General features: G+C 55.1%; 36 non-coding genes across 36 annotated transcripts; 28 read left to right on the top strand and 8 right to left on the bottom strand.

Annotated features, from left to right (window-relative positions):
- Nucleotides 1-89: 89 nt before the first annotated feature.
- Trnag-ucc lies at nucleotides 90-161 on the bottom strand. Its single transcript has one exon. It is a non-coding gene; the product is annotated as a tRNA-Gly (tRNA).
- A 347-nt stretch (nucleotides 162-508) lies between these two features.
- Nucleotides 509-579, top strand: Trnag-gcc. Its single transcript has one exon. It is a non-coding gene; the product is annotated as a tRNA-Gly (tRNA).
- Nucleotides 580-960: 381 nt separating this feature from the next.
- Trnam-cau lies at nucleotides 961-1033 on the top strand. The gene has a single exon. It is a non-coding gene; the product is annotated as a tRNA-Met (tRNA).
- Nucleotides 1034-1336: 303 nt separating this feature from the next.
- Nucleotides 1337-1408, top strand: Trnae-uuc. The gene has a single exon. It is a non-coding gene; the product is annotated as a tRNA-Glu (tRNA).
- A 198-nt stretch (nucleotides 1409-1606) lies between these two features.
- Trnai-aau lies at nucleotides 1607-1680 on the top strand. Its single transcript has one exon. It is a non-coding gene; the product is annotated as a tRNA-Ile (tRNA).
- A 593-nt stretch (nucleotides 1681-2273) lies between these two features.
- Trnag-ucc lies at nucleotides 2274-2345 on the bottom strand. Its single transcript has one exon. It is a non-coding gene; the product is annotated as a tRNA-Gly (tRNA).
- A 347-nt stretch (nucleotides 2346-2692) lies between these two features.
- Trnag-gcc lies at nucleotides 2693-2764 on the top strand. Its single transcript has one exon. It is a non-coding gene; the product is annotated as a tRNA-Gly (tRNA).
- A 381-nt stretch (nucleotides 2765-3145) lies between these two features.
- Nucleotides 3146-3218, top strand: Trnam-cau. Its single transcript has one exon. It is a non-coding gene; the product is annotated as a tRNA-Met (tRNA).
- A 303-nt stretch (nucleotides 3219-3521) lies between these two features.
- Trnae-uuc lies at nucleotides 3522-3593 on the top strand. The gene has a single exon. It is a non-coding gene; the product is annotated as a tRNA-Glu (tRNA).
- A 198-nt stretch (nucleotides 3594-3791) lies between these two features.
- Nucleotides 3792-3865, top strand: Trnai-aau. The gene has a single exon. It is a non-coding gene; the product is annotated as a tRNA-Ile (tRNA).
- A 593-nt stretch (nucleotides 3866-4458) lies between these two features.
- Trnag-ucc lies at nucleotides 4459-4530 on the bottom strand. The gene has a single exon. It is a non-coding gene; the product is annotated as a tRNA-Gly (tRNA).
- A 347-nt stretch (nucleotides 4531-4877) lies between these two features.
- On the top strand, nucleotides 4878-4948 carry Trnag-gcc. The gene has a single exon. It is a non-coding gene; the product is annotated as a tRNA-Gly (tRNA).
- A 381-nt stretch (nucleotides 4949-5329) lies between these two features.
- Trnam-cau lies at nucleotides 5330-5402 on the top strand. The gene has a single exon. It is a non-coding gene; the product is annotated as a tRNA-Met (tRNA).
- Nucleotides 5403-5704: 302 nt separating this feature from the next.
- Trnae-uuc lies at nucleotides 5705-5776 on the top strand. The gene has a single exon. It is a non-coding gene; the product is annotated as a tRNA-Glu (tRNA).
- Nucleotides 5777-5974: 198 nt separating this feature from the next.
- On the top strand, nucleotides 5975-6048 carry Trnai-aau. Its single transcript has one exon. It is a non-coding gene; the product is annotated as a tRNA-Ile (tRNA).
- A 594-nt stretch (nucleotides 6049-6642) lies between these two features.
- Trnag-ucc lies at nucleotides 6643-6714 on the bottom strand. Its single transcript has one exon. It is a non-coding gene; the product is annotated as a tRNA-Gly (tRNA).
- Nucleotides 6715-7061: 347 nt separating this feature from the next.
- Trnag-gcc lies at nucleotides 7062-7132 on the top strand. Its single transcript has one exon. It is a non-coding gene; the product is annotated as a tRNA-Gly (tRNA).
- A 381-nt stretch (nucleotides 7133-7513) lies between these two features.
- Nucleotides 7514-7586, top strand: Trnam-cau. The gene has a single exon. It is a non-coding gene; the product is annotated as a tRNA-Met (tRNA).
- A 303-nt stretch (nucleotides 7587-7889) lies between these two features.
- Trnae-uuc lies at nucleotides 7890-7961 on the top strand. Its single transcript has one exon. It is a non-coding gene; the product is annotated as a tRNA-Glu (tRNA).
- Nucleotides 7962-8159: 198 nt separating this feature from the next.
- On the top strand, nucleotides 8160-8233 carry Trnai-aau. Its single transcript has one exon. It is a non-coding gene; the product is annotated as a tRNA-Ile (tRNA).
- A 594-nt stretch (nucleotides 8234-8827) lies between these two features.
- Nucleotides 8828-8899, bottom strand: Trnag-ucc. The gene has a single exon. It is a non-coding gene; the product is annotated as a tRNA-Gly (tRNA).
- A 347-nt stretch (nucleotides 8900-9246) lies between these two features.
- On the top strand, nucleotides 9247-9317 carry Trnag-gcc. Its single transcript has one exon. It is a non-coding gene; the product is annotated as a tRNA-Gly (tRNA).
- Nucleotides 9318-9698: 381 nt separating this feature from the next.
- On the top strand, nucleotides 9699-9771 carry Trnam-cau. The gene has a single exon. It is a non-coding gene; the product is annotated as a tRNA-Met (tRNA).
- Nucleotides 9772-10074: 303 nt separating this feature from the next.
- Nucleotides 10075-10146, top strand: Trnae-uuc. The gene has a single exon. It is a non-coding gene; the product is annotated as a tRNA-Glu (tRNA).
- Nucleotides 10147-10344: 198 nt separating this feature from the next.
- Trnai-aau lies at nucleotides 10345-10418 on the top strand. The gene has a single exon. It is a non-coding gene; the product is annotated as a tRNA-Ile (tRNA).
- Nucleotides 10419-11011: 593 nt separating this feature from the next.
- Trnag-ucc lies at nucleotides 11012-11083 on the bottom strand. The gene has a single exon. It is a non-coding gene; the product is annotated as a tRNA-Gly (tRNA).
- A 347-nt stretch (nucleotides 11084-11430) lies between these two features.
- Nucleotides 11431-11501, top strand: Trnag-gcc. The gene has a single exon. It is a non-coding gene; the product is annotated as a tRNA-Gly (tRNA).
- A 381-nt stretch (nucleotides 11502-11882) lies between these two features.
- Nucleotides 11883-11955, top strand: Trnam-cau. Its single transcript has one exon. It is a non-coding gene; the product is annotated as a tRNA-Met (tRNA).
- Nucleotides 11956-12258: 303 nt separating this feature from the next.
- On the top strand, nucleotides 12259-12330 carry Trnae-uuc. The gene has a single exon. It is a non-coding gene; the product is annotated as a tRNA-Glu (tRNA).
- Nucleotides 12331-12528: 198 nt separating this feature from the next.
- On the top strand, nucleotides 12529-12602 carry Trnai-aau. The gene has a single exon. It is a non-coding gene; the product is annotated as a tRNA-Ile (tRNA).
- Nucleotides 12603-13195: 593 nt separating this feature from the next.
- On the bottom strand, nucleotides 13196-13267 carry Trnag-ucc. Its single transcript has one exon. It is a non-coding gene; the product is annotated as a tRNA-Gly (tRNA).
- A 347-nt stretch (nucleotides 13268-13614) lies between these two features.
- Nucleotides 13615-13685, top strand: Trnag-gcc. Its single transcript has one exon. It is a non-coding gene; the product is annotated as a tRNA-Gly (tRNA).
- Nucleotides 13686-14065: 380 nt separating this feature from the next.
- Trnam-cau lies at nucleotides 14066-14139 on the top strand. Its single transcript has one exon. It is a non-coding gene; the product is annotated as a tRNA-Met (tRNA).
- A 302-nt stretch (nucleotides 14140-14441) lies between these two features.
- Trnae-uuc lies at nucleotides 14442-14513 on the top strand. Its single transcript has one exon. It is a non-coding gene; the product is annotated as a tRNA-Glu (tRNA).
- A 198-nt stretch (nucleotides 14514-14711) lies between these two features.
- Trnai-aau lies at nucleotides 14712-14785 on the top strand. The gene has a single exon. It is a non-coding gene; the product is annotated as a tRNA-Ile (tRNA).
- Nucleotides 14786-15378: 593 nt separating this feature from the next.
- Trnag-ucc lies at nucleotides 15379-15450 on the bottom strand. The gene has a single exon. It is a non-coding gene; the product is annotated as a tRNA-Gly (tRNA).
- Between the last annotated feature and the right edge of the window lie 152 nt (nucleotides 15451-15602).

Genomic DNA, 15602 nt, shown 5'->3' with positions numbered 1-15602 from the left:
AGGGCTGGTATGCAGCGAGTAAGAGGGCGAAAAAACAATAATTTAAGAGCGCGTGGCAAAAGTACTCATACGCGAAATTAAAAGCCTGCTGCGGTGGCCGGGAATCGAACCCGGATCAACTGCTTGGAACGCAACTATGCTGACCATTACACCACCACCGCACAAGCGAGCGCCGCGCGTCCGCGCTGTGTCGGCTTCCCGCCAGTCGGCAGCGGCCGAAGGTGATCGTACCTGGCAGGCGCATTTCGAGGCAGGCTAGGGGAGCACATCCAGACGCATTCGGACAGCGTATCCGCGCACATTTCGCATCCTTTGGCAAGAGTTGGGCGCCGGCAACGCAAGAGTACGCAGAGGACCGCGTTCTGGCGGCATTTTTAAGCAGAGCAGTGCAGTGCAGGATTCAGCGTCTGCAGCATCTTTTCCACAGAATGCTACGGCGCTTGACGGCAGTCCCACTTTCCCTTGAGACATCTGCTCGGCAAGCAGCGTCAAGTTACCGCTGGCCCGAGCATCGGTGGTTCAGTGGTAGAATGCTCGCCTGCCACGCGGGCGGCCCGGGTTCGATTCCCGGCCGATGCATCATTTTGCTTTTCCCGCGATAATGCTGCCGCGTGGCTTGAGCGCTTGAGATGCACGATCCACAAGAATGTGTAGCTGGATTTCCCTTGAGAAGGACCGAGAACGCAGCACTCGCGGGTCCCCACTAGGACGCTCGCATCATGTTCTACAGACTAGCGTCGGCCTGGCCTCACAAGTTGCTGGGTCCGGGTGCCTCCGAGGCACTGAACTTCAACGACAAGGAGTGCTGCCTATCGTTGCAACAGCTGCAGCAGCACCGCAATCAACTGGGCCGGCAGTGCACGTGTAGCAACAGAACACGTTATCCAGGAAGTACAGTGTCTCTACGTCTAATATTGGGTAAGGTGTTTACCCAGTTTCCAGGACAAGCGGTGCACCCGTGCCTCGGTAGCGCAGTAGGCAGCGCGTAAGTCTCATAATCTTAAGGTCGTGAGTTCGATCCTCACCCGGGGCATTTAATTTTCTGTGACATGGTGGTGCTGTTGCTAGGGCGCCAACGTATTTCTTGTTTGTTATCCACAGCGTTTCAACGCTTCAGCGGGAAAATGTTTACTTCCTGTTATTGCTACTTACAGCTTCCCTTTTCCTCTTCTCCCAGCAGAGCATGAAGCCAAAAGCATTGCTCTGCGACGTTTGAGGTGCGCGCCTTGCCAGTCAGTATGTGCACAGATGCTCGCAAAGAGAGGGGGGCGCCGACGCGGCACTCGACACGAAATGCGACAAGCGACCGTACGAACGGTCGAACGAAACGGCCACATCCGGTGTGGTCTAGTGGCTAGGATACCTGGCTTTCACCCAGGAGGCCCGGGTTCGATTCCCGGTACCGGAACGGAATTTTTTCCACACGAATCGTGACAAGTTTGAGCTGTCCGAGCGGCCGTTTCCCGTCCTGCTCGCAATATAGCTACTGTTTCGTGACCGTCAGCAGAATATAGACTAGGGAAGCAGACACACGACGACCATAGAAATGGTGTGCGGCTTCATGCCACCTGTTTCCAGCGTAGGGCTGAGCAACTGCATCTGCCGAGGCCCGTTAGCTCAGTTGGTTAGAGCGTCGTGCTAATAACGCGAAGGTCGTGGGTTCGATCCCCCCACGGGCCACTACTCTTTTCCTACTACGAAAAGGCGGCGCCGATTTCAGCTGGCGAGTGTGGTGACCAAAAGATCATCACCCTGCGTGGAAGTTGATAGAGGATCCGAACCCGACTCGTCGGGGAGCGCTACAGCATTCACTCGGCAATGGCCATAATATCTTGAATACACTGGTTCTCAACCGATAAAGAGAAAATGAAAGAAAATGTCCGATTGCCGATGCGTAACAACTTTGGCCCTTGTCAGTACTTGGGCGGGTGAGCGCATGGGAACACAGGGCGCTATTGGCACTTTTACTTCCTATTTTTGTTTCTCCTTTCTTTTCGGAGCTACAGCCCGATTCGGTCAGGGAGACGCCACCGTGAAATGAAGGGGGCGTGCTGTGTGTCCATCGCCTCGCCTCTCCTTACCTCTCTCAGTCGTTTCTCGTGCTTGTCGTTTTGATATAGGCCGATTTGAGAGCGTCAGCTCTCGCGTCAGCCGAGCAAAGTCGAGACAAGTCGAGACACACTAAGGGCTGGTATGCAGCGAGTAAGAGGGCGAAAAAACAATAATTTAAGAGCGCGTGGCAAAAGTACTCATACGCGAAATTAAAAGCCTGCTGCGGTGGCCGGGAATCGAACCCGGATCAACTGCTTGGAACGCAACTATGCTGACCATTACACCACCACCGCACAAGCGAGCGCCGCGCGTCCGCGCTGTGTCGGCTTCCCGCCAGTCGGCAGCGGCCGAAGGTGATCGTACCTGGCAGGCGCATTTCGAGGCAGGCTAGGGGAGCACATCCAGACGCATTCGGACAGCGTATCCGCGCACATTTCGCATCCTTTGGCAAGAGTTGGGCGCCGGCAACGCAAGAGTACGCAGAGGACCGCGTTCTGGCGGCATTTTTAAGCAGAGCAGTGCAGTGCAGGATTCAGCGTCTGCAGCATCTTTTCCACAGAATGCTACGGCGCTTGACGGCAGTCCCACTTTCCCTTGAGACATCTGCTCGGCAAGCAGCGTCAAGTTACCGCTGGCCCGAGCATCGGTGGTTCAGTGGTAGAATGCTCGCCTGCCACGCGGGCGGCCCCGGGTTCGATTCCCGGCCGATGCATCATTTTGCTTTTCCCGCGATAATGCTGCCGCGTGGCTTGAGCGCTTGAGATGCACGATCCACAAGAATGTGTAGCTGGATTTCCCTTGAGAAGGACCGAGAACGCAGCACTCGCGGGTCCCCACTAGGACGCTCGCATCATGTTCTACAGACTAGCGTCGGCCTGGCCTCACAAGTTGCTGGGTCCGGGTGCCTCCGAGGCACTGAACTTCAACGACAAGGAGTGCTGCCTATCGTTGCAACAGCTGCAGCAGCACCGCAATCAACTGGGCCGGCAGTGCACGTGTAGCAACAGAACACGTTATCCAGGAAGTACAGTGTCTCTACGTCTAATATTGGGTAAGGTGTTTACCCAGTTTCCAGGACAAGCGGTGCACCCGTGCCTCGGTAGCGCAGTAGGCAGCGCGTAAGTCTCATAATCTTAAGGTCGTGAGTTCGATCCTCACCCGGGGCATTTAATTTTCTGTGACATGGTGGTGCTGTTGCTAGGGCGCCAACGTATTTCTTGTTTGTTATCCACAGCGTTTCAACGCTTCAGCGGGAAAATGTTTACTCCTGTTATTGCTACTTACAGCTTCCCTTTTCCTCTTCTCCCAGCAGAGCATGAAGCCAAAAGCATTGCTCTGCGACGTTTGAGGTGCGCGCCTTGCCAGTCAGTATGTGCACAGATGCTCGCAAAGAGAGGGGGGGCGCCGACGCGGCACTCGACACGAAATGCGACAAGCGACCGTACGAACGGTCGAACGAAACGGCCACATCCGGTGTGGTCTAGTGGCTAGGATACCTGGCTTTCACCCAGGAGGCCCGGGTTCGATTCCCGGTACCGGAACGGAATTTTTTCCACACGAATCGTGACAAGTTTGAGCTGTCCGAGCGGCCGTTTCCCGTCCTGCTCGCAATATAGCTACTGTTTCGTGACCGTCAGCAGAATATAGACTAGGGAAGCAGACACACGACGACCATAGAAATGGTGTGCGGCTTCATGCCACCTGTTTCCAGCGTAGGGCTGAGCAACTGCATCTGCCGAGGCCCGTTAGCTCAGTTGGTTAGAGCGTCGTGCTAATAACGCGAAGGTCGTGGGTTCGATCCCCCCACGGGCCACTACTCTTTTCCTACTACGAAAAGGCGGCGCCGATTTCAGCTGGCGAGTGTGGTGACCAAAAGATCATCACCCTGCGTGGAAGTTGATAGAGGATCCGAACCCGACTCGTCGGGGAGCGCTACAGCATTCACTCGGCAATGGCCATAATATCTTGAATACACTGGTTCTCAACCGATAAAGAGAAAATGAAAGAAAATGTCCGATTGCCGATGCGTAACAACTTTGGCCCTTGTCAGTACTTGGGCGGGTGAGCGCATGGGAACACAGGGCGCTATTGGCACTTTTACTTCCTATTTTTGTTTCTCCTTTCTTTTCGGAGCTACAGCCCGATTCGGTCAGGGAGACGCCACCGTGAAATGAAGGGGGCGTGCTGTGTGTCCATCGCCTCGCCTCTCCTTACCTCTCTCAGTCGTTTCTCGTGCTTGTCGTTTTGATATAGGCCGATTTGAGAGCGTCAGCTCTCGCGTCAGCCGAGCAAAGTCGAGACAAGTCGAGACACACTAAGGGCTGGTATGCAGCGAGTAAGAGGGCGAAAAAACAATAATTTAAGAGCGCGTGGCAAAAGTACTCATACGCGAAATTAAAAGCCTGCTGCGGTGGCCGGGAATCGAACCCGGATCAACTGCTTGGAACGCAACTATGCTGACCATTACACCACCACCGCACAAGCGAGCGCCGCGCGTCCGCGCTGTGTCGGCTTCCCGCCAGTCGGCAGCGGCCGAAGGTGATCGTACCTGGCAGGCGCATTTCGAGGCAGGCTAGGGGAGCACATCCAGACGCATTCGGACAGCGTATCCGCGCACATTTCGCATCCTTTGGCAAGAGTTGGGCGCCGGCAACGCAAGAGTACGCAGAGGACCGCGTTCTGGCGGCATTTTTAAGCAGAGCAGTGCAGTGCAGGATTCAGCGTCTGCAGCATCTTTTCCACAGAATGCTACGGCGCTTGACGGCAGTCCCACTTTCCCTTGAGACATCTGCTCGGCAAGCAGCGTCAAGTTACCGCTGGCCCGAGCATCGGTGGTTCAGTGGTAGAATGCTCGCCTGCCACGCGGGCGGCCCGGGTTCGATTCCCGGCCGATGCATCATTTTGCTTTTCCCGCGATAATGCTGCCGCGTGGCTTGAGCGCTTGAGATGCACGATCCACAAGAATGTGTAGCTGGATTTCCCTTGAGAAGGACCGAGAACGCAGCACTCGCGGGTCCCCACTAGGACGCTCGCATCATGTTCTACAGACTAGCGTCGGCCTGGCCTCACAAGTTGCTGGGTCCGGGTGCCTCCGAGGCACTGAACTTCAACGACAAGGAGTGCTGCCTATCGTTGCAACAGCTGCAGCAGCACCGCAATCAACTGGGCCGGCAGTGCACGTGTAGCAACAGAACACGTTATCCAGGAAGTACAGTGTCTCTACGTCTAATATTGGGTAAGGTGTTTACCCAGTTTCCAGGACAAGCGGTGCACCCGTGCCTCGGTAGCGCAGTAGGCAGCGCGTAAGTCTCATAATCTTAAGGTCGTGAGTTCGATCCTCACCCGGGGCATTTAATTTTCTGTGACATGGTGGTGCTGTTGCTAGGGCGCCAACGTATTTCTTGTTTGTTATCCACAGCGTTTCAACGCTTCAGCGGAAAATGTTTACTTCCTGTTATTGCTACTTACAGCTTCCCTTTTCCTCTTCTCCCAGCAGAGCATGAAGCCAAAAGCATTGCTCTGCGACGTTTGAGGTGCGCGCCTTGCCAGTCAGTATGTGCACAGATGCTCGCAAAGAGAGGGGGGCGCCGACGCGGCACTCGACACGAAATGCGACAAGCGACCGTACGAACGGTCGAACGAAACGGCCACATCCGGTGTGGTCTAGTGGCTAGGATACCTGGCTTTCACCCAGGAGGCCCGGGTTCGATTCCCGGTACCGGAACGGAATTTTTTCCACACGAATCGTGACAAGTTTGAGCTGTCCGAGCGGCCGTTTCCCGTCCTGCTCGCAATATAGCTACTGTTTCGTGACCGTCAGCAGAATATAGACTAGGGAAGCAGACACACGACGACCATAGAAATGGTGTGCGGCTTCATGCCACCTGTTTCCAGCGTAGGGCTGAGCAACTGCATCTGCCGAGGCCCGTTAGCTCAGTTGGTTAGAGCGTCGTGCTAATAACGCGAAGGTCGTGGGTTCGATCCCCCCACGGGCCACTACTCTTTTCCTACTACGAAAAGGCGGCGCCGATTTCAGCTGGCGAGTGTGGTGACCAAAAGATCATCACCCTGCGTGGAAGTTGATAGAGGATCCGAACCCGACTCGTCGGGGAGCGCTACAGCATTCACTCGGCAATGGCCATAATATCTTGAATACACTGGTTCTCAACCGATAAAGAGAAAATGAAAGAAAATGTCCGATTGCCGATGCGTAACAACTTTGGCCCTTGTCAGTACTTGGGCGGGTGAGCGCATGGGAACACAGGGCGCTATTGGCACTTTTACTTCCTATTTTTGTTTCTCCTTTCTTTTCGGAGCTACAGCCCGATTCGGTCAGGGAGACGCCACCGTGAAATGAAGGGGGCGTGCTGTGTGTCCATCGCCTCGCCTCTCCTTACCTCTCTCAGTCGTTTTCTCGTGCTTGTCGTTTTGATATAGGCCGATTTGAGAGCGTCAGCTCTCGCGTCAGCCGAGCAAAGTCGAGACAAGTCGAGACACACTAAGGGCTGGTATGCAGCGAGTAAGAGGGCGAAAAAACAATAATTTAAGAGCGCGTGGCAAAAGTACTCATACGCGAAATTAAAAGCCTGCTGCGGTGGCCGGGAATCGAACCCGGATCAACTGCTTGGAACGCAACTATGCTGACCATTACACCACCACCGCACAAGCGAGCGCCGCGCGTCCGCGCTGTGTCGGCTTCCCGCCAGTCGGCAGCGGCCGAAGGTGATCGTACCTGGCAGGCGCATTTCGAGGCAGGCTAGGGAGCACATCCAGACGCATTCGGACAGCGTATCCGCGCACATTTCGCATCCTTTGGCAAGAGTTGGGCGCCGGCAACGCAAGAGTACGCAGAGGACCGCGTTCTGGCGGCATTTTTTAAGCAGAGCAGTGCAGTGCAGGATTCAGCGTCTGCAGCATCTTTTCCACAGAATGCTACGGCGCTTGACGGCAGTCCCACTTTCCCTTGAGACATCTGCTCGGCAAGCAGCGTCAAGTTACCGCTGGCCCGAGCATCGGTGGTTCAGTGGTAGAATGCTCGCCTGCCACGCGGGCGGCCCGGGTTCGATTCCCGGCCGATGCATCATTTTGCTTTTCCCGCGATAATGCTGCCGCGTGGCTTGAGCGCTTGAGATGCACGATCCACAAGAATGTGTAGCTGGATTTCCCTTGAGAAGGACCGAGAACGCAGCACTCGCGGGTCCCCACTAGGACGCTCGCATCATGTTCTACAGACTAGCGTCGGCCTGGCCTCACAAGTTGCTGGGTCCGGGTGCCTCCGAGGCACTGAACTTCAACGACAAGGAGTGCTGCCTATCGTTGCAACAGCTGCAGCAGCACCGCAATCAACTGGGCCGGCAGTGCACGTGTAGCAACAGAACACGTTATCCAGGAAGTACAGTGTCTCTACGTCTAATATTGGGTAAGGTGTTTACCCAGTTTCCAGGACAAGCGGTGCACCCGTGCCTCGGTAGCGCAGTAGGCAGCGCGTAAGTCTCATAATCTTAAGGTCGTGAGTTCGATCCTCACCCGGGGCATTTAATTTTCTGTGACATGGTGGTGCTGTTGCTAGGGCGCCAACGTATTTCTTGTTTGTTATCCACAGCGTTTCAACGCTTCAGCGGGAAAATGTTTACTTCCTGTTATTGCTACTTACAGCTTCCCTTTTCCTCTTCTCCCAGCAGAGCATGAAGCCAAAAGCATTGCTCTGCGACGTTTGAGGTGCGCGCCTTGCCAGTCAGTATGTGCACAGATGCTCGCAAAGAGAGGGGGGCGCCGACGCGGCACTCGACACGAAATGCGACAAGCGACCGTACGAACGGTCGAACGAAACGGCCACATCCGGTGTGGTCTAGTGGCTAGGATACCTGGCTTTCACCCAGGAGGCCCGGGTTCGATTCCCGGTACCGGAACGGAATTTTTTCCACACGAATCGTGACAAGTTTGAGCTGTCCGAGCGGCCGTTTCCCGTCCTGCTCGCAATATAGCTACTGTTTCGTGACCGTCAGCAGAATATAGACTAGGGAAGCAGACACACGACGACCATAGAAATGGTGTGCGGCTTCATGCCACCTGTTTCCAGCGTAGGGCTGAGCAACTGCATCTGCCGAGGCCCGTTAGCTCAGTTGGTTAGAGCGTCGTGCTAATAACGCGAAGGTCGTGGGTTCGATCCCCCCACGGGCCACTACTCTTTTCCTACTACGAAAAGGCGGCGCCGATTTCAGCTGGCGAGTGTGGTGACCAAAAGATCATCACCCTGCGTGGAAGTTGATAGAGGATCCGAACCCGACTCGTCGGGGAGCGCTACAGCATTCACTCGGCAATGGCCATAATATCTTGAATACACTGGTTCTCAACCGATAAAGAGAAAATGAAAGAAAATGTCCGATTGCCGATGCGTAACAACTTTGGCCCTTGTCAGTACTTGGGCGGGTGAGCGCATGGGAACACAGGGCGCTATTGGCACTTTTACTTCCTATTTTTGTTTCTCCTTTCTTTTCGGAGCTACAGCCCGATTCGGTCAGGGAGACGCCACCGTGAAATGAAGGGGGCGTGCTGTGTGTCCATCGCCTCGCCTCTCCTTACCTCTCTCAGTCGTTTCTCGTGCTTGTCGTTTTGATATAGGCCGATTTGAGAGCGTCAGCTCTCGCGTCAGCCGAGCAAAGTCGAGACAAGTCGAGACACACTAAGGGCTGGTATGCAGCGAGTAAGAGGGCGAAAAAAACAATAATTTAAGAGCGCGTGGCAAAAGTACTCATACGCGAAATTAAAAGCCTGCTGCGGTGGCCGGGAATCGAACCCGGATCAACTGCTTGGAACGCAACTATGCTGACCATTACACCACCACCGCACAAGCGAGCGCCGCGCGTCCGCGCTGTGTCGGCTTCCCGCCAGTCGGCAGCGGCCGAAGGTGATCGTACCTGGCAGGCGCATTTCGAGGCAGGCTAGGGGAGCACATCCAGACGCATTCGGACAGCGTATCCGCGCACATTTCGCATCCTTTGGCAAGAGTTGGGCGCCGGCAACGCAAGAGTACGCAGAGGACCGCGTTCTGGCGGCATTTTTAAGCAGAGCAGTGCAGTGCAGGATTCAGCGTCTGCAGCATCTTTTCCACAGAATGCTACGGCGCTTGACGGCAGTCCCACTTTCCCTTGAGACATCTGCTCGGCAAGCAGCGTCAAGTTACCGCTGGCCCGAGCATCGGTGGTTCAGTGGTAGAATGCTCGCCTGCCACGCGGGCGGCCCGGGTTCGATTCCCGGCCGATGCATCATTTTGCTTTTCCCGCGATAATGCTGCCGCGTGGCTTGAGCGCTTGAGATGCACGATCCACAAGAATGTGTAGCTGGATTTCCCTTGAGAAGGACCGAGAACGCAGCACTCGCGGGTCCCCACTAGGACGCTCGCATCATGTTCTACAGACTAGCGTCGGCCTGGCCTCACAAGTTGCTGGGTCCGGGTGCCTCCGAGGCACTGAACTTCAACGACAAGGAGTGCTGCCTATCGTTGCAACAGCTGCAGCAGCACCGCAATCAACTGGGCCGGCAGTGCACGTGTAGCAACAGAACACGTTATCCAGGAAGTACAGTGTCTCTACGTCTAATATTGGGTAAGGTGTTTACCCAGTTTCCAGGACAAGCGGTGCACCCGTGCCTCGGTAGCGCAGTAGGCAGCGCGTAAGTCTCATAATCTTAAGGTCGTGAGTTCGATCCTCACCCGGGGCATTTAATTTTCTGTGACATGGTGGTGCTGTTGCTAGGGCGCCAACGTATTTCTTGTTTGTTATCCACAGCGTTTCAACGCTTCAGCGGGAAAATGTTTACTTCCTGTTATTGCTACTTACAGCTTCCCTTTTCCTCTTCTCCCAGCAGAGCATGAAGCCAAAAGCATTGCTCTGCGACGTTTGAGGTGCGCGCCTTGCCAGTCAGTATGTGCACAGATGCTCGCAAAGAGAGGGGGGCGCCGACGCGGCACTCGACACGAAATGCGACAAGCGACCGTACGAACGGTCGAACGAAACGGCCACATCCGGTGTGGTCTAGTGGCTAGGATACCTGGCTTTCACCCAGGAGGCCCGGGTTCGATTCCCGGTACCGGAACGGAATTTTTTCCACACGAATCGTGACAAGTTTGAGCTGTCCGAGCGGCCGTTTCCCGTCCTGCTCGCAATATAGCTACTGTTTCGTGACCGTCAGCAGAATATAGACTAGGGAAGCAGACACACGACGACCATAGAAATGGTGTGCGGCTTCATGCCACCTGTTTCCAGCGTAGGGCTGAGCAACTGCATCTGCCGAGGCCCGTTAGCTCAGTTGGTTAGAGCGTCGTGCTAATAACGCGAAGGTCGTGGGTTCGATCCCCCCACGGGCCACTACTCTTTTCCTACTACGAAAAGGCGGCGCCGATTTCAGCTGGCGAGTGTGGTGACCAAAAGATCATCACCCTGCGTGGAAGTTGATAGAGGATCCGAACCCGACTCGTCGGGGAGCGCTACAGCATTCACTCGGCAATGGCCATAATATCTTGAATACACTGGTTCTCAACCGATAAAGAGAAAATGAAAGAAAATGTCCGATTGCCGATGCGTAACAACTTTGGCCCTTGTCAGTACTTGGGCGGGTGAGCGCATGGGAACACAGGGCGCTATTGGCACTTTTACTTCCTATTTTTGTTTCTCCTTTCTTTTCGGAGCTACAGCCCGATTCGGTCAGGGAGACGCCACCGTGAAATGAAGGGGGCGTGCTGTGTGTCCATCGCCTCGCCTCTCCTTACCTCTCTCAGTCGTTTCTCGTGCTTGTCGTTTTGATATAGGCCGATTTGAGAGCGTCAGCTCTCGCGTCAGCCGAGCAAAGTCGAGACAAGTCGAGACACACTAAGGGCTGGTATGCAGCGAGTAAGAGGGCGAAAAAACAATAATTTAAGAGCGCGTGGCAAAAGTACTCATACGCGAAATTAAAAGCCTGCTGCGGTGGCCGGGAATCGAACCCGGATCAACTGCTTGGAACGCAACTATGCTGACCATTACACCACCACCGCACAAGCGAGCGCCGCGCGTCCGCGCTGTGTCGGCTTCCCGCCAGTCGGCAGCGGCCGAAGGTGATCGTACCTGGCAGGCGCATTTCGAGGCAGGCTAGGGGAGCACATCCAGACGCATTCGGACAGCGTATCCGCGCACATTTCGCATCCTTTGGCAAGAGTTGGGCGCCGGCAACGCAAGAGTACGCAGAGGACCGCGTTCTGGCGGCATTTTTAAGCAGAGCAGTGCAGTGCAGGATTCAGCGTCTGCAGCATCTTTTCCACAGAATGCTACGGCGCTTGACGGCAGTCCCACTTTCCCTTGAGACATCTGCTCGGCAAGCAGCGTCAAGTTACCGCTGGCCCGAGCATCGGTGGTTCAGTGGTAGAATGCTCGCCTGCCACGCGGGCGGCCCGGGTTCGATTCCCGGCCGATGCATCATTTTGCTTTTCCCGCGATAATGCTGCCGCGTGGCTTGAGCGCTTGAGATGCACGATCCACAAGAATGTGTAGCTGGATTTCCCTTGAGAAGGACCGAGAACGCAGCACTCGCGGGTCCCCACTAGGACGCTCGCATCATGTTCTACAGACTAGCGTCGGCCTGGCCTCACAAGTTGCTGGGTCCGGGTGCCTCCGAGGCACTGAACTTCAACGACAAGGAGTGCTGCCTATCGTTGCAACAGCTGCAGCAGCACCGCAATCAACTGGGCCGGCAGTGCACGTGTAGCAACAGAACACGTTATCCAGGAAGTACAGTGTCTCTACGTCTAATATTGGGTAAGGTGTTTACCCAGTTTCCAGGACAAGCGGTGCACCCGTGCCTCGGTAGCGCAGTAGGCAGCGCGTAAGTCTCATAATCTTAAGGTCGTGAGTTCGATCCTCACCCGGGGCATTTAATTTTCTGTGACATGGTGGTGCTGTTGCTAGGGCGCCAACGTATTTCTTGTTTGTTATCCACAGCGTTTCAACGCTTCAGCGGGAAAATGTTTACTTCCTGTTATTGCTACTTACAGCTTCCCTTTTCCTCTTCTCCCAGCAGAGCATGAAGCCAAAAGCATTGCTCTGCGACGTTTGAGGTGCGCGCCTTGCCAGTCAGTATGTGCACAGATGCTCGCAAAGAGAGGGGGGCGCCGACGCGGCACTCGACACGAAATGCGACAAGCGACCGTACGAACGGTCGAACGAAACGGCCACATCCGGTGTGGTCTAGTGGCTAGGATACCTGGCTTTCACCCAGGAGGCCCGGGTTCGATTCCCGGTACCGGAACGGAATTTTTTCCACACGAATCGTGACAAGTTTGAGCTGTCCGAGCGGCCGTTTCCCGTCCTGCTCGCAATATAGCTACTGTTTCGTGACCGTCAGCAGAATATAGACTAGGGAAGCAGACACACGACGACCATAGAAATGGTGTGCGGCTTCATGCCACCTGTTTCCAGCGTAGGGCTGAGCAACTGCATCTGCCGAGGCCCGTTAGCTCAGTTGGTTAGAGCGTCGTGCTAATAACGCGAAGGTCGTGGGTTCGATCCCCCCACGGGCCACTACTCTTTTCCTACTACGAAAAGGCGGCGCCGATTTCAGCTGGCGAGTGTGGTGACCAAAAGATCATCACCCTGCGTGGAAGTTGATAGAGGATCCGAACCCGACTCGTCGGGGAGCGCTACAGCATTCACTCGGCAATGGCCATAATATCTTGAATACACTGGTTCTCAACCGATAAAGAGAAAATGAAAGAAAATGTCCGATTGCCGATGCGTAACAACTTTGGCCCTTGTCAGTACTTGGGCGGGTGAGCGCATGGGAACACAGGGCGCTATTGGCACTTTTACTTCCTATTTTTGTTTCTCCTTTCTTTTCGGAGCTACAGCCCGATTCGGTCAGGGAGACGCCACCGTGAAATGAAGGGGGCGTGCTGTGTGTCCATCGCCTCGCCTCTCCTTACCTCTCTCAGTCGTTTCTCGTGCTTGTCGTTTTGATATAGGCCGATTTGAGAGCGTCAGCTCTCGCGTCAGCCGAGCAAAGTCGAGACAAGTCGAGACACACTAAGGGCTGGTATGCAGCGAGTAAGAGGGCGAAAAAACAATAATTTAAGAGCGCGTGGCAAAAGTACTCATACGCGAAATTAAAAGCCTGCTGCGGTGGCCGGGAATCGAACCCGGATCAACTGCTTGGAACGCAACTATGCTGACCATTACACCACCACCGCACAAGCGAGCGCCGCGCGTCCGCGCTGTGTCGGCTTCCCGCCAGTCGGCAGCGGCCGAAGGTGATCGTACCTGGCAGGCGCATTTCGAGGCAGGCTAGGGGAGCACATCCAGACGCATTCGGACAGCGTATCCGCGCACATTTCGCATCCTTTGGCAAGAGTTGGGCGCCGGCAACGCAAGAGTACGCAGAGGACCGCGTTCTGGCGGCATTTTTAAGCAGAGCAGTGCAGTGCAGGATTCAGCGTCTGCAGCATCTTTTCCACAGAATGCTACGGCGCTTGACGGCAGTCCCACTTTCCCTTGAGACATCTGCTCGGCAAGCAGCGTCAAGTTACCGCTGGCCCGAGCATCGGTGGTTCAGTGGTAGAATGCTCGCCTGCCACGCGGGCGGCCCGGGTTCGATTCCCGGCCGATGCATCATTTTGCTTTTCCCGCGATAATGCTGCCGCGTGGCTTGAGCGCTTGAGATGCACGATCCACAAGAATGTGTAGCTGGATTTCCCTTGAGAAGGACCGAGAACGCAGCACTCGCGGGTCCCCACTAGGACGCTCGCATCATGTTCTACAGACTAGCGTCGGCCTGGCCTCACAAGTTGCTGGGTCCGGGTGCCTCCGAGGCACTGAACTTCAACGACAAGGAGTGCTGCCTATCGTTGCAACAGCTGCAGCAGCACCGCAATCAACTGGGCCGGCAGTGCACGTGTAGCAACAGAACACGTTATCCAGGAAGTACAGTGTCTCTACGTCTAATATTGGGTAAGGTGTTTACCCAGTTTCCAGGACAAGCGGTGCACCCGTGCCTCGGTAGCGCAGTAGGCAGCGCGTAAGTCTCATAATCTTAAGGTCGTGAGTTCGATCCTCACCCGGGCATTTAATTTTCTGTGACATGGTGGTGCTGTTGCTAGGGCGCCAACGTATTTCTTGTTTGTTATCCACAGCGTTTCAACGCTTCAGCGGGAAAATGTTTACTTCCTGTTATTGCTACTTACAGCTTCCCTTTTCCTCTTCTCCCAGCAGAGCATGAAGCCAAAAGCATTGCTCTGCGACGTTTGAGGTGCGCGCCTTGCCAGTCAGTATGTGCACAGATGCTCGCAAAGAGAGGGGGGCGCCGACGCGGCACTCGACACGAAATGCGACAAGCGACCGTACGAACGGTCGAACGAAACGGCCACATCCGGTGTGGTCTAGTGGCTAGGATACCTGGCTTTCACCCAGGAGGCCCGGGTTCGATTCCCGGTACCGGAACGGAATTTTTTCCACACGAATCGTGACAAGTTTGAGCTGTCCGAGCGGCCGTTTCCCGTCCTGCTCGCAATATAGCTACTGTTTCGTGACCGTCAGCAGAATATAGACTAGGGAAGCAGACACACGACGACCATAGAAATGGTGTGCGGCTTCATGCCACCTGTTTCCAGCGTAGGGCTGAGCAACTGCATCTGCCGAGGCCCGTTAGCTCAGTTGGTTAGAGCGTCGTGCTAATAACGCGAAGGTCGTGGGTTCGATCCCCCCACGGGCCACTACTCTTTTCCTACTACGAAAAGGCGGCGCCGATTTCAGCTGGCGAGTGTGGTGACCAAAAGATCATCACCCTGCGTGGAAGTTGATAGAGGATCCGAACCCGACTCGTCGGGGAGCGCTACAGCATTCACTCGGCAATGGCCATAATATCTTGAATACACTGGTTCTCAACCGATAAAGAGAAAATGAAAGAAAATGTCCGATTGCCGATGCGTAACAACTTTGGCCCTTGTCAGTACTTGGGCGGGTGAGCGCATGGGAACACAGGGCGCTATTGGCACTTTTACTTCCTATTTTTGTTTCTCCTTTCTTTTCGGAGCTACAGCCCGATTCGGTCAGGGAGACGCCACCGTGAAATGAAGGGGGCGTGCTGTGTGTCCATCGCCTCGCCTCTCCTTACCTCTCTCAGTCGTTTCTCGTGCTTGTCGTTTTGATATAGGCCGATTTGAGAGCGTCAGCTCTCGCGTCAGCCGAGCAAAGTCGAGACAAGTCGAGACACACTAAGGGCTGGTATGCAGCGAGTAAGAGGGCGAAAAAACAATAATTTAAGAGCGCGTGGCAAAAGTACTCATACGCGAAATTAAAAGCCTGCTGCGGTGGCCGGGAATCGAACCCGGATCAACTGCTTGGAACGCAACTATGCTGACCATTACACCACCACCGCACAAGCGAGCGCCGCGCGTCCGCGCTGTGTCGGCTTCCCGCCAGTCGGCAGCGGCCGAAGGTGATCGTACCTGGCAGGCGCATTTCGAGGCAGGCTAGGGGAGCACATCCAGACGCATTCGGACAGCGTATCCGCGCACATTTCGCATCCTT

This window comes from Schistocerca piceifrons, unplaced genomic scaffold (genome assembly GCF_021461385.2).
Source record: "Schistocerca piceifrons isolate TAMUIC-IGC-003096 unplaced genomic scaffold, iqSchPice1.1 HiC_scaffold_616, whole genome shotgun sequence".
In the NCBI taxonomy this organism is placed as follows: Eukaryota; Metazoa; Arthropoda; class Insecta; order Orthoptera; family Acrididae; genus Schistocerca; species Schistocerca piceifrons.
This window is presented reverse-complemented; position numbering and strand designations above follow the sequence as displayed.